Below are 13,495 nucleotides of genomic sequence, written 5' to 3'. Positions count from 1 at the left end.
ATAGGACCTGTTTCAAAGGGTGTGTGGAAACTCTTTCCTTCCCTTCTTGCTACGTGTAAGAGCTTTGCATGGGTGTTGAAGCCAGAGAATTGTTTGGAGAGAGAATTGCTGAGAATAAATCAAATCATCAGTCTTCAGAGACAATCAGTTAGGTCACATTTAGTCAACCCCATGAAGCAAGGACAGGGGTTGGTCCTGAGTCTTGTATTTTTTTCCAAAATCGCTTTGCAATGACATCAACTATGGCTCACTCCCCATTCTCCTGCTTCACTGCTTACCATATAATGGCCCGTTATGAATGTTTTGCTGAAGGCAGAAATTAATGTTTTAAGGAAGTTTTATCCCATTAAGTCTAGTTACATGAATCTGGACTGATTTTCTTTCTGATGAGAAGACTTTAACCAATGTTTTAAGTGCTTGAAAAAATGTCTGGTCTTGACTGCCTATGAGAGCCTTCCTTGTGGAAACAGAATTGTTAGTCAGCTGTCGTCTCCATGGTGATCTTTTAAGGTCAAGTGTAAGTCAATCTTCTAAATATTGAGGCATAATTTGTGAATATGCAGTTGAATAAATAATAATAGAATTATCAACAAGATAGACTGCCTTTAATTCTGGTGTTTGAGACTTTTCATACACTAGTCTATAACTAGTCTTCAAACTGGTCTCTAAACATGACCTTAACAGTTTCTCTGAAACCACCGTTGCAAGGATTATGAAAGTGAGAGAAATCTAATGTCGCTGACTCCATCCTGCTTCTAGCCTTACAGGCTGGCTGTCCTTGCTCATTCCTGGGCAGAGGCCAAGATAACCGTGGGAGGAATTTAGTTTATAGTTTAACTTTGAAGCAAGGATGATAATAGTCCCTCTCTACAACTGATCCCTTCCTTGTTTGGGGGATGAAACTGAAAGGCCACAAAATAAGGGATATGGAAGGGGCCTGAATTCTGCTCAAATATAGGCATAATTTCTATAACTCTTTACAGTTTAGGAGTCATGTGGCCAGAGGTCACAAGATTTGTGACTTCCTCAATTGCTCCCATAGATCTCATCTCTATTGTAGAACCTAAGATTGATCTCTTGAGATCAACTCTAGTTATCCTGTGGGACTGGCCTTGCATCAGTTAAACTCATTTCTTGACTGCAATACCACAGTTACAGGGAATTGGATTTGTCTGTGCAGCAGGCAGGAAGAACCTGCTGAGTGAGTACATCCCCTCCACAATGATCACGTTTTATCTGCCTACCTGTGTTTTATTTCACTCTACCCACTTTCTGTGTATCTGGTTCCCTCAAAGAATAGCTCTATTCTAACCACAAGTCCTCTCTTACACCCATCTCTTTGTATTCCCCAGTGCCTTATGCAATGCATGTAACGTAGGCTCCCTTGCCGGAGGGATTGCCACTTTCAGAAAAAAACTCTAGTTTGGATGTCAGGAGATCTTGGTTGAGGTTCTAACACTGCCCAGTACAAGCTCTGTGGCCTTATTAAGTTTCTCCATCTTCAATTCCTCCATCTAAAAATTGAACAAGTTGGGCAAGATCATCTCTAATGTTCTCTGTGGATTCTATGATGAATCTCAGTTATAGAAACAAAATAATAAAGTCATCAGAGAGCACTGGTTTCCTGCACTATATTTTTAAGAGTGTTTTTTCATCCATTATCTCTTCAAATTTATGTTCAGAGGTCAGAATTATGATAAACAGCTAAAAGCTACTGTGAGCTGGGGAGGGGAGTAAGTGAATTCACCTCTCCAAGGAGACTTGTTCTGCAGCCTGTGAGTGCTGTTAACCAAATGTTTCCAGTGGCAAAGTAGGGGCATCAAATGATTTATTCCTTATTTTATCTCTATAAGTGTCCAGAAAGCTGTTAAAGCAAGAAAAAGGTCTAATAGCTCCCTATTGGCCAAGAATAAATAAGTCTTTGGGATCATCCATTTAGAACAATAGACCAGAATGTGTGCCTCTTCAACTATATTCCCACAGCTGGACCAAAGAGAGGCAGAATAAACAAGCCAGTATGTTCTGTGCTTACAGACTTCCTCCTTGCTATTATCTTATTTCTCCATTTCAAACCTTATATAGGTTAAAAAAATAATAATAAATAGCAAAACAAAACTATCTCCCAAAGTTCTTGGAGATAGCTAAAATAAATATTTATTAACTGTGTACTATGTTATATTTATAAGTTAGGGGGTCAATAGAATGTCATGATTAAGATCATAGCCCCTGGACCTGGTTAATACAGTACTTAAAGCAGTATCTGGCTCAAAGTAAGCACACAATAAATGTTGCCTTTTAATAGTGTAGTTATTTATTATTGCGGTTACTTCTGGGTACCAGATACACGGTGAGGAAAATAATAAAAGTTCCCTTTTTCCATGGACTGCCAAAATAAACTCTACATATATTGATAAATATTTTTTAAACACTGATTTTGGGGAAATTGTGGGTAGACAATAAGACATACTCCAGATATTCTGAATCCATTCTCTTTTTGATATCACACCATGTTTTCTAACCTTGTGCCATAATAAATGGGACAAATGTAGAATTTAAGTAAAATGTGAAAAGCATAGAATAAATTTACACTGCAGCTGGAATTACCTTGGTCTTGCCCTATTTTGTAATCCTCCAGGCTGAACCAGATTTCTTTTCATTATGTGAGTGAAAATGAACTCAGCTGGTTTTCTCCCCGGTTCCTCTCCCTTTTCACTTTTCAGACTTCTCCATCATGTCCTTGTGCCTGGTGAGCCCCGTTGTCAGGTCTTCTGTGACCCCGGAGATCAATTAGAGGGTCGTTCAGTGTTTTAGCATTTACTTGGCAAAGAGGATAATGTGGGCACTGTGAGTCACCACAGGGAGGTATGATTGTACATGTGACATTAAAATTGTACACTTGAATACATTGGCAGCGCTATAAGGCATTGGATTTACTCAGAGAAAGGGATGGCTTAGGAGAAGGTAGAGAAGGTAAAAGCAAATTCTAGGCTAGCAGGCAAGCCAGCTAATGAGTGACATTTCCCCATGCCACCATAGTGGGCACAGCTCCTCCAGGGGCAAGCTGGGGCACACAACTTACTTCTTTTATGCTCTTTCCCTCTCTAAAACACTGGGAACCATATCACCCTGAGCGTGCCAACACAGTCTCTAATTGGAACTTATTTTCCAGTTTCCCATGCTCTACTGGTGGCTCTGTGAGGAGAGTTTATGGAAACATAAAGAGCCCACATTAGTGTTTAGCCAGTGTCAAGTCTGACTAAAAATGAAATCTTGTTGTTGTCATGCTGTGGGATTTGCAAAGAGAGCCGCACTGAGGCTGGAAAACAGGGGAACTCAAGGCGACAATTTTATGTGGGTTTTAAAGGGCAGCTATGATTAGAAATGTGCCTGTAAAAATGGCATTTCAATGTTCCAAATGTATTCCCCTTTGGTGACTTCCATGTCAAATTCACTTAGTTTACAAATATAAACAAAAGATTCGCAACTGCCGCTCTGGGAGCTCAGTGAAAGACTTGAATAAAGGAGCGACTTGCCCTGTCCTTTCTGGCTGAAGAGCCCTGCTCCAGCAGGCAAGGCAGGGACCACCGCTGAGCAGCAGAGCGAGTGAGGATGGGAATCACAGGCGGGCTGCTCCACAGGTGCAGACCTGGTGCCCAAGCCTCGGGGTTCTGCAGTGCCACTAAGTGCACAGCATCTCAGCCACACTCAAGGGAGCCCAGTTTTGTCAATGAGTGCTTTCGAATGGACAATAAATGCATTGCCAAATTGTAAACAGCAGTGTGTGTGTGACAGAGAGAGAAAGAGAGAGAACAACAGATAAACCAAACAAGCGAAAAAACCAAAGTAAATTACTCACTGTGCCAGATATTGTGACAGGAAGCTCTAGTTATCTATATTCTTGTGGAAAACTGGTCATTATCTAGTGTATATTGACACGTCCAAGGAATCCAGGCTTAACACCACCCCGGGTGCTATGCTTTGTAGATAGGAGAATGTTAGCAGGACATACAAGACAGGGGAATGTTATCAGGACTATTAAAATGTTTCTTTTCTGACAAAAACAAGTAATGGAGAAAAGCCTCCCTAGTCAATAAATGGTGCTTGGATAACTGGCTAGTCATATGCAGAAGATTGAAGCTGGACCTCTTCCTTATACCATGAACAAAAATCAACTCAGGACAAATTAAAGACTTAACTGTAAAACCCAAAACTGTAAACAATCCTGGAAGACAACCTAGGCAATACCATGCTAGACATAGGAACAAACAAAGTTTTCATAACAAAGACACCAAAAACAATCACAGTAAAAGCAAAAATTGACAAGTGGGATATAATTAAACTTAAGAGCTTCTGCACAGAAAAAGAATTAACATAGTAAACAGACAACCTACAAAGTTGGAGAAAATATTTGCCAACTATGCATCTGACAAAGGTCTCATATCCAGCATCCATAAGGAACTTATATAAATTTATGAAAGGAAACATACAACCCCATTAACAAGTAGGCAAAGGACATGAACAGCCACCTTTCAAAAGAAGACATACATACAGCCAACAAGCATATGAAGAAAAGCTCAATATCACTGATGATTAGAGAAATGCAAATGGAAACCACAATGAGATATCATCTCACACCTGTAAGAATGCTATTATAAAAAAGTCTAAAAGTAACAGATGCTAGTGAGGTTGTGGAGAAACGGGAACACTTATTCACTGTTAGTGGGAATGTAAATTAGTTCAACAATTGTGGAAAGCAGTATGGTGATTCCTCAAAGAACTAAAAGCAGAACTACCATTAAACCCAGCAATCTCATTACTGGGCATATACCCAGAGGAATATAAATCATTTTACCGTAAAGATGCAAGCACACAAATGTTAATTGCAGCACTAGTCACAATAGCAAAGACATGGAATCAACCTAAATTACCATCAGTGGTAGACTGGATAAATGTAATACATATACCCCCCATGGAATACTATGCAGCGATGAAAAAGAATGAAATAGTGTCCTTTGCAGGAACATGGATAGAGGCCATTATTATCAGAAAATTAAAATAGGAACAGAAAACCAAATATCACATGTTCTCACTTAAAAGTGGGAGCTAAATGATGAGAACTTACGAACACAAAGAATAAAACAATAGACATTGAGTTCCACTTGTGGATGGAGGATGGAAGGAGGGAGAAGAGCAGATAAGATAACTATTGGATACTGGGATTAATACCTGGTTGATGAAATAATCTGTGCAACAAACCCCCAAGACACGAGTTTACCTATGTGGCAAACCTTCACATGTATCTCCAAAACTAAAATAAAAGTTAAAAAAAGTTTCTTTCAACCTGTAAAATATCACATGCTATGTACTACCCTGTTGCATAGCCTCAGCAGGCTCAATCCTTCTACAGTCTGGACATAAACATAAAGCATGCAGGGACCTCAAAGTAAAATTACAAGAGGTGAGACCATACAGCTAAGGGAAGCAGAGTAAAGTCTGATATATTAAATTAAATGGAAGAAATGGCCAATACAGTTGGTTGCCCTTCAAGTGTTTAGTCTCTTATTGTTCCTTGTTTTGAGACACACTACTTTTTTGGGGTGCAGAAACATATCTATTCCAAAGCATGATTGTGCAGGGACACTTCTGATAAACTTGGTCTCTAATTTTCCAGCTTCCCTTGCTTCTGTGGCAAGACTTGCTGCCCATGGAAGTCTGCTGGGAAGTGGGTGTGAAGAGATAAGTTACGAAAATATTTGCTTTCCTGATTGTAGAAAATAGAATGGCCTCCAAGAGCCCTTTCCCCTTTTATATTCTTCCCATCTTGTACGGGACACAGATATGATGGCTTGAGTGGCAGCATCCTCGCTGTGACCAGGAGAGGAAGGCCACAAAAATGGAAGAGACTTTGGACCTAATATGGTGGAACCACGAAAACAATCATAGTAATTGCCTACCTCCCTGCTCTTGTTTTGGAGAAAAACAAAGCTTTGTTCCCTAATGCCTCTGTCATGGGATTTTCTAATTCAGGCAGCTGAACATATTTCTTACTAATATGGAAGAATGGCATGGGGGCTGTTCCATCTGCTTGGAGGGACACTCAGCCATTCCAAGCACCTAGTCCAGGATACATAACAAAACTGAGACTAACCCAAGCCAATATCTCTCTCTAGGGGGTTGGAGAAAGCAACGTATGATGTTTTGGAGCAGCAGCCGTAGTTCTAAGGATGGGTGGATATTGGAGTTGAAGTACCACGAAAGCCTTTTGAGAATACTCTGACCATCTAGTTCAGGGTATGTAAAAGCCCATTCTGGCCCCAGTAGAAGTGAACTTCTCCCAAAGGAGAAAACTGAATTTATTCACCGCCTGGGTTTTATTTTTACTGGAGAACTGCACTAAAACAAAACAAAACAAAAAACATCTGTCTTCCTTCAGGACCTTGCAGCATAAATCAGTCTTATGCAAAAGAGGAGCTCCAGTGTTGTCTTGCTACAAAGAGCCTTGGGGGTGACCCATGTTCACTGTCACATCCTTCACATCTTTTTCCATCTTGTTGTTGCTTCTTGCCACTTCTGAAATTGTTACACATTTTCTTGTTTGGATCCCTGCACAGCCTGTGTGATGGTTAATATTGAGTGTCAACTTGATCGGATTGAAGGATGCAAAGTATTGTTCCCGGGTGTGTCTGTGAGGGTGTTGCCAAAGGAGATTAACATTTGAGTCAATGAACTTCGAGAAGTAGACCCACTCTCAATCTGGATGGGCACCATCTAATCGGCTGCCAGCAAGGCTAGAATAAAGCAGGCAGAAGATGGAAAGAGCAGACTCGCTGAGTTTTCTGACCCTCACCTTTCTCCCATGCTGGATGCTTCCTGCCCTTGAACATCAGACTCTGAGAACTTCAGCTTTTGGACTCTTGGACTTACACCAGTGATTTCCCAGGGGCTCTCAGGCCTTCCTTCACAAACTGAAGGCTGCACTGTCGGCTTCCTTACTCTTGAGGTTTGGGACTCGGACTGGCTTCCTCGCTCCTAGGCTTGCAGATGGCCTATTGTGGGACTTCACCTTGAGATCGTGTGGGTCAATACCCCTTAATAAACTCCCCTTCATATATACATCTGTCTATTATTCCTGTCCCAATAGAGAATCCTAATACAGCCTAAGAACTTACCTCTCTCCTCAAAGGCTAACGTGATGTTTCCCTGCAGATGTGCCAACTTATGTGACTTTGGGTAAGAATTTATCCTCTCTGTCAGTACCACTCTTCCTGAGCTTTTGCTGATCACCTGAGTGGCAAACAAGCAGAAAATTGGAATAAGGAAGAAAGTCAGCCAAATGCACCAGTAATTTGGGCAGAATCTTGATAACCATGGGAGAGAATGGAGTACACTGTTTCTTTTTTATTTTTATTTAAAAAAATATATATGTATTTTTTTTTGATAGGGTCTTACTCTGTTGCCCAGGGTGGCACCATTATTGGTTCATCACAGCGTTGACCTCCTGGGCTCAATCAATCCTCCCACCTCAGCCTCCTTAGTAGCTGGGACTACAGGCACGTACCAACACACTCAGCTAATTTTTGTAGTTCTTTTTTTTTTTTTCTGGTAGAGGCAGGTTTTCTCTACGTTGCCCAGGCTGGGCTTGAACTTCTGTGCTCAAGTGCTCCACCTTCCTTGGCCTCTCAAAGTGCTTACAGACATGAGCCTGTGCCCAGCCAAGTGCACTGTTTCTAATGGAGCCCTTTGATTTGGTATGTCTTGTTTGAAACACACTTTCTTTTAGAAAAACTTAACCTCTTAATTTGTTGATCTGTAAAATGGAGATAATAATAATATAGACCTCATACAGTTGCTGTTTCAGCTGAGAAAATTTATCAAACTGGCCGGGTGTGGTGGCTTACACCTGTAATCCCAGCACTTTGGGAGGCCGAGGCAGGTAGATCACCTGAGGTCGGGAGTTCAAGACCAGCCTGACCAACATGGAGAAACCCCGTCTCTACTAAAAATACAAAAATTAGCCAGGCACGGTGGTGCATGTAATCCCAGCTACTCAAGAGGCTGAGGCAGGAGAATCACTTGAACCTGGGAGGTGGAGGTTGCGGTGAGCTGAGATTGCGCCATTGCACTCCAGCCTGGGCAAAAAGAGCGAAACTCCGTCTCAAAAAAAAAAAAAAAAAAAAAAAAAAGAAAAAGAAAATTTATCAAACTATTTAGAAGATTGCCAGCACACCGTAAGTGTTCAAGAAACTTAACCTCTCTGAGTGATCAGGTGCTCACTCATTTTATCACAAATACTCATTAAGTACTGGTTATGTGCTGAATACCTGGCATATAATGTTGACCACCAAGCCATGGTCCCTACCTTCAGGGAACTTATAAGAGTGTTGACTAAAAATTATAGAAGGAAATTGTTACAAACTAAGTGCACACACAAGGGCCCAACAGAACAAACTAAAAGTCAAAATGGAATCACTTATGCTGAGGCTCCACATCACCAAACCAAAACTGAGTTATCTAACTTGAGAAATCTGGAGGGAGAGATAGGCAAATTTCCCAAACAGGCCAGTTCAATTGGCATGGTAATGAAGTTCCCTCTGCCTTTAACTCTTAAACAAAAAATAACCTGAAGTAACTTGATGTTAACCAATCAGTTTTCTATTGTTTTGTTTCCCTTTTCCTACCTTACAAGAAATATAAATTTGAAAGGACCAATCACTTCCTGTTCTTTGTTTCTGCTTTCTTCAGCCCTGCTCTGCCTATAAAACCAATGTCCACTGCTCAGCTCACTGGAACTTATTCCATTTTATGAAATGAAGTGTTGCCCAATTCTAGAACCTCAAACAAAGCCAACTTAGATATTTAAATGAAATTCTTGTAATATTGTCTTTTGGCAAGAGAAATCAGTAGATAAATCACACTCTTTGATGCTATACGTGCTGTGATATGAAGTAAAAAAAATGGTGCTAAGTAATATGGAATCTACTTACAAAGGAGACTATAGCATATACAAGAGGAATGGATATATTTGAAGAGCACGAATTCTTTGGCTTTTTGTTATTAAATATTCTGAGGCTCTTTTTCTCTACATTTGGAATGTATTCACCCTTCCCCAGGAAGAAAACCTAAAGCTCAAACCAGCAGGACATTGTAATGTCTGGTCTAGTCAGGAGAAAAACTACACAGTACTTTAACAGAGTTATGGTAACATAAATAACTATTCTAATAGGGAATTGGAGTAATCAGGGATTAGGTCATTGGAAGTCAAGAGAACTCTAAAGAACATAGAAATAGCAAATATGAGGAAGAGTCACAGCTATGGAACCGAGACATCACACCCAAGGAAGAGCCCTCTGCAGTGGCCATTCCCCACGCAAAGCTGACATCCAGTCTGGCTGGAGAGGCCACTCTGTGGCTCATTGATGGCAGAGAAGTCACTGTATATAGAGATAATATATGCGGAGAAGCCATCCTGGCAGACCTTGCTGGAAATAGGCCCTTTGGAATTTGCTGGAAAACTAACCTCCAGGAAAGCTGTTCACTAGGAGGCATCTTTCTTACTGGAGGCACTCTACTACAAAGTGCTCAAAGAAGAGCTGCCAGGCAAAGTGCCAGCCACTGGGAGCTGCTGACCACCATGCAATGCAGAGCCTGATGCAGGAGAACCACGCACACTGCCAGAGCAGGCCTAGGGAACATGCCAGAAGCAGGAGGCAAAATTCTTCACTGCTGGAATCTCTCTCCAGTGCCTTGTACTGAATTAGTGCTAGCTGGTGGAAGAAAAAGAGTTAAGATTGCAGATTTATTTAAACAAGGCAGTAAAAGGGTGATATTGGAAGCGAGAGGCAATGGATGAATTGCGCAGGCATACAACTCGAACCAGGCAATATACGGTATTCTCTCCATTAGGACAGAAGAGTCAACTCTTGATCCAGAGAGTTGGGAACTAAGATGTTCCTTTTCTCCTTAACTGCGTCCCTCGTAAACCTACACACACAAAAACACACATACATAAAACATTCAGTACACAGTGGTGTAACCAGAATAGGATAACTGTAGTGAACACACCCATTTTAAAAAAGGAATGTGATGGAGACAGCAACAAGCACCAGCCATAGCAATTGCTGGGAGGACTGTGAAGTTTTCATCCCCTAAGGTGGAGGGGGACTCAAGAGGAAGTCATAATTCTACTCCTGGAAGGGCTCATTTGACATTTCTTCTAGATTCTCTGGCTCTACTGTCTGGAAGTTTCTTCCGAGGGTTTTAGAATTGTTTCAGTAAAAGATATTTTTAAATTCTGAGCTTGTGGCTTCTTAGGTTATTCATTCTCTCAAAAAGTTAATCAGATTCTGATTCATGGACTCTCACTCAGTTCCAGGTACCAGCAACCACACGTAGACATCTGAAGAAACACGGATTTTAGAGCCACTTTATTACTTTTCATTTTTTCCCTCACACCTCTCTCTCTCAACTTAATTAAAATACCTTAAAACTCAATCTGATCTTTGCCTGGAATCACTTTATCTTACTGAGCACTTGTCATTCAAAGCCTTTTCTAATCCCTTCTCTTACAGTTTGGGCTTTAGAAAGAGTTGGCTTTTCCAACCCTGCAAGGACCCAATTTTCTGGACTCTATTTCACTCCAGTTCATTTCTGCTTATAAGGAGGCTAATGAATTACTGAGTTCCTGTCTTTCTTGTAATACCTTTTCAATCCACCAGCAGTTGCTAATATCTCACTAGTAACAACTGCCTTTTAAATTTTGTATTATTCTCTTCTAGCATTGCAGGCATATTGCACCTGTTCTCAATGTTTTCACTGTAAAAAATGGATCATCATCTTCTTTGCCTCACTGTTTACTGCTTAACTCCTTATTCAATGCCACATGAATTAGGTTTTTGTAATGTCATTACCCTACTTTTGGAACCAAGATTCCTGTAAGTCAGGATAGTTAACATGTGTGGTTACAGTACAAAAGCTCTAAAATCTCAGGTACTTAAAATAATTCAAGGATTATTTCTCAGTTAACCTAAGTCTGATACAATTTGAAGAGTCCTATTTATACAATTGAAGAGTCCTATTCTGACTACAGGCATGGTGGCGCATTCCTGTCGTCCCAGCTGCTTCGGAGGCTGAGGCAGGAAAATCGCTTGAACCCGGGCGGTGGAGGTTACAGAGAACTGAGATTGTGCCACTGCAGTGCAGCCTGGGCAATAAGTGAAACTCTATCTAAAATAATAATAAGAATAATAATGAGGGCAGGCATGTTTCAGGATGGCTGACCAGCATATGCAGGGAAAGCATGGCACCATTCGGGGAACATAGGGGACCAATTCAAAGTCAGTCCTGATGATGGAGAGACAGAACATTGGACTGGACATCCCTTTGCTCAGAACTTTAGCAATGTTGAGGTCATAAGGGATGCACAGTAGAACTGAAAGAGGAAGGGACAAAAATAACAGTGTTTAAAATAGTCCAAGAATATGTAGTACCTATGTATGTCATCCGAATATTTTTAATGCCTTCATTCGTGTAATCTGCAAATTTTTAATGCCTTCAATTCATTTTCAGAAATGAATATGTATTTCACATTAGAAAACAAATAGAATCAATTATTATATTTTACTCAGCAATTCTCTATTTTCAATTTTCTTAAGGGCAATAAATAAGAATCTTCAAGATAGAGTGATAATACAATTTATTGACCAAAGTAGGAGACTTTTGCAGGAAAAAGGGTTTTCTCTAAATACTTACAATAGGACAACAGCTGTAAACTGGCTCTTTCCTGAGCAAACGGGAATGTATGGTCATCGTGTATATAAGCATTATGAAATTTGTCACATTATTGTTTACAATGTCACAGTAAATAAACAAGTTATAGTAATAAATAGGAATTATAATTATCATGTAAAATGATGACATAGTAAGCAGCTGATAAAACAATGTTAAGCCTGGGCATGGTGGTACACACTGTAGTCCTACCTACTCGGGAGGCTGAGGGAGGAGGATCACCTGAACCACGAGTTGGAGGTTACAGTGAGCTATGATCTTACCACTACACCCAAGTCTAGGCAACAGAGAAAGACCCCATCACTAAAAAAAAAAAAAACAGTTATAAAGAAAATATTTGATATTATGAAAAGAGTTCATGATATGTAAAGATAGAGAAAAAAAGTTTACAGATTTATTTCCATTCAATGTGTGGTGGTGGTGGAAAAGAGAGTGAAAAACTGGCCGGGTGTAGTAGCTCACGTCTGTAAATCCCAGCACTTTCGGGGACAGAGGCAGGTAGACTGCTTGAGCAGAGGGGTTTGAGACCAGCCTGGGCAACCTGGTAAAACCTTGTCTCTGCAAAAAATACAAAAACATTAGCCAGGTGTGGTGGCACGCACCTGTGGTCCCAGCTACTTGGGAGGCTGAAGTGGGAGGATCACTTGAGCCTGGAAGGCAGAGGTTGCAGTGAGTTGAGATGGTGCCACTGCACTTCATTGTGGACAACAGAGTGAGACTCCATCTCAAACAAAAAAAAGTAAAAAACTGTTACAACTTGTTAAAATTGTTTGACTCATTGAATAGTAGAATGATATGTGTGCGCATATGTGTGTGCATGTGTATATGTTTTCTAGTTTGATTCATTATTATTAGTCAGCAGTCTGGGGATACGGCACTTTAAAAGGATACTTTTGGACCTCACCAAAGTTTTTACAGGTAGATTCAGCTGAAGGACAGCTCAGAGTCAAAGAATAATAATTCTTCCCAAATGTATAGCACTTTCACATTAAAGTGCCTTCATGTGCATTATCTGATTTCATCTACTCAACAGAAGACAGGTATTATAATTCTCATTTTACAGTTTCAGAATCAGAATTTCTGAAAGATTAACTTAATTGCCCAAAGTCAAACAGATATTTTAAGATGGGGTGAGATTTATAACTCACATCTCCCAACTCTAAGTTCAAATTTCTTTCAAAGATAGCATCCTAGGTTCATCCCGGGTCACTAATCATGATGCAATATTTTATTACAGACAGTGTTAAGGGGCTACTATTTGGTTTTAAGAAGCCTCTGGAAAAGTTGTTGAAGAGTGATGTGCACAAGTGATGTGCTGAGCAGACTGGATCTTGCCTGATGGCCAGAAAATTAAAACAACACTGAAATTAATACAAATTCAAACTCCCATTCTGCTATTTGAATACTTCACTGAGTTTAAGGATATAACATTTAGGATTCTTTTTTTGTAGTGGAATTTATTCCAGTGCTAGTTTATATAGTATATGTAATCTACTTAATTTATCCTTTCCACAAATGAACATGAGTCCATAAACCTTTTATTCATTTATTAATAGACTCACTATGATTATTTCTGTTGAGGTGTCCAATGGGGGATGCTAAGAAATACTATGAGGAGGTTGGGCACAGGGGCTCAAGCCTGTAATCCCAACACTTTGGGAGGCTGAGGCGGGCAGATCACCTGAGGTTGGGAGTTTGAGACCAGCCTGAC

The 13,495-nt window shown here is 40.3% G+C and overlaps 1 long non-coding RNA gene across 1 annotated transcript; it reads left to right on the top strand.

The window, feature by feature from the left end:
- The first annotated feature begins 267 nt into the window (after nucleotides 1-267).
- LOC126959742 (uncharacterized) lies at nucleotides 268-13,183 on the top strand. Its single transcript, XR_007727645.1, has 3 exons — nucleotides 268-517; nucleotides 2,636-2,746; nucleotides 13,022-13,183. It is a non-coding gene; the product is annotated as an uncharacterized LOC126959742 (long non-coding RNA).
- The last annotated feature ends 312 nt before the right edge of the window (nucleotides 13,184-13,495 follow it).

Source organism: Macaca thibetana, chromosome 7 (genome assembly GCF_024542745.1).
Source record: "Macaca thibetana thibetana isolate TM-01 chromosome 7, ASM2454274v1, whole genome shotgun sequence".
Taxonomy (NCBI): domain Eukaryota; kingdom Metazoa; phylum Chordata; class Mammalia; order Primates; family Cercopithecidae; genus Macaca; species Macaca thibetana.
Note: the sequence above shows the minus strand (reverse complement) of the source record. Positions and strands in the feature narration are given on the sequence as shown.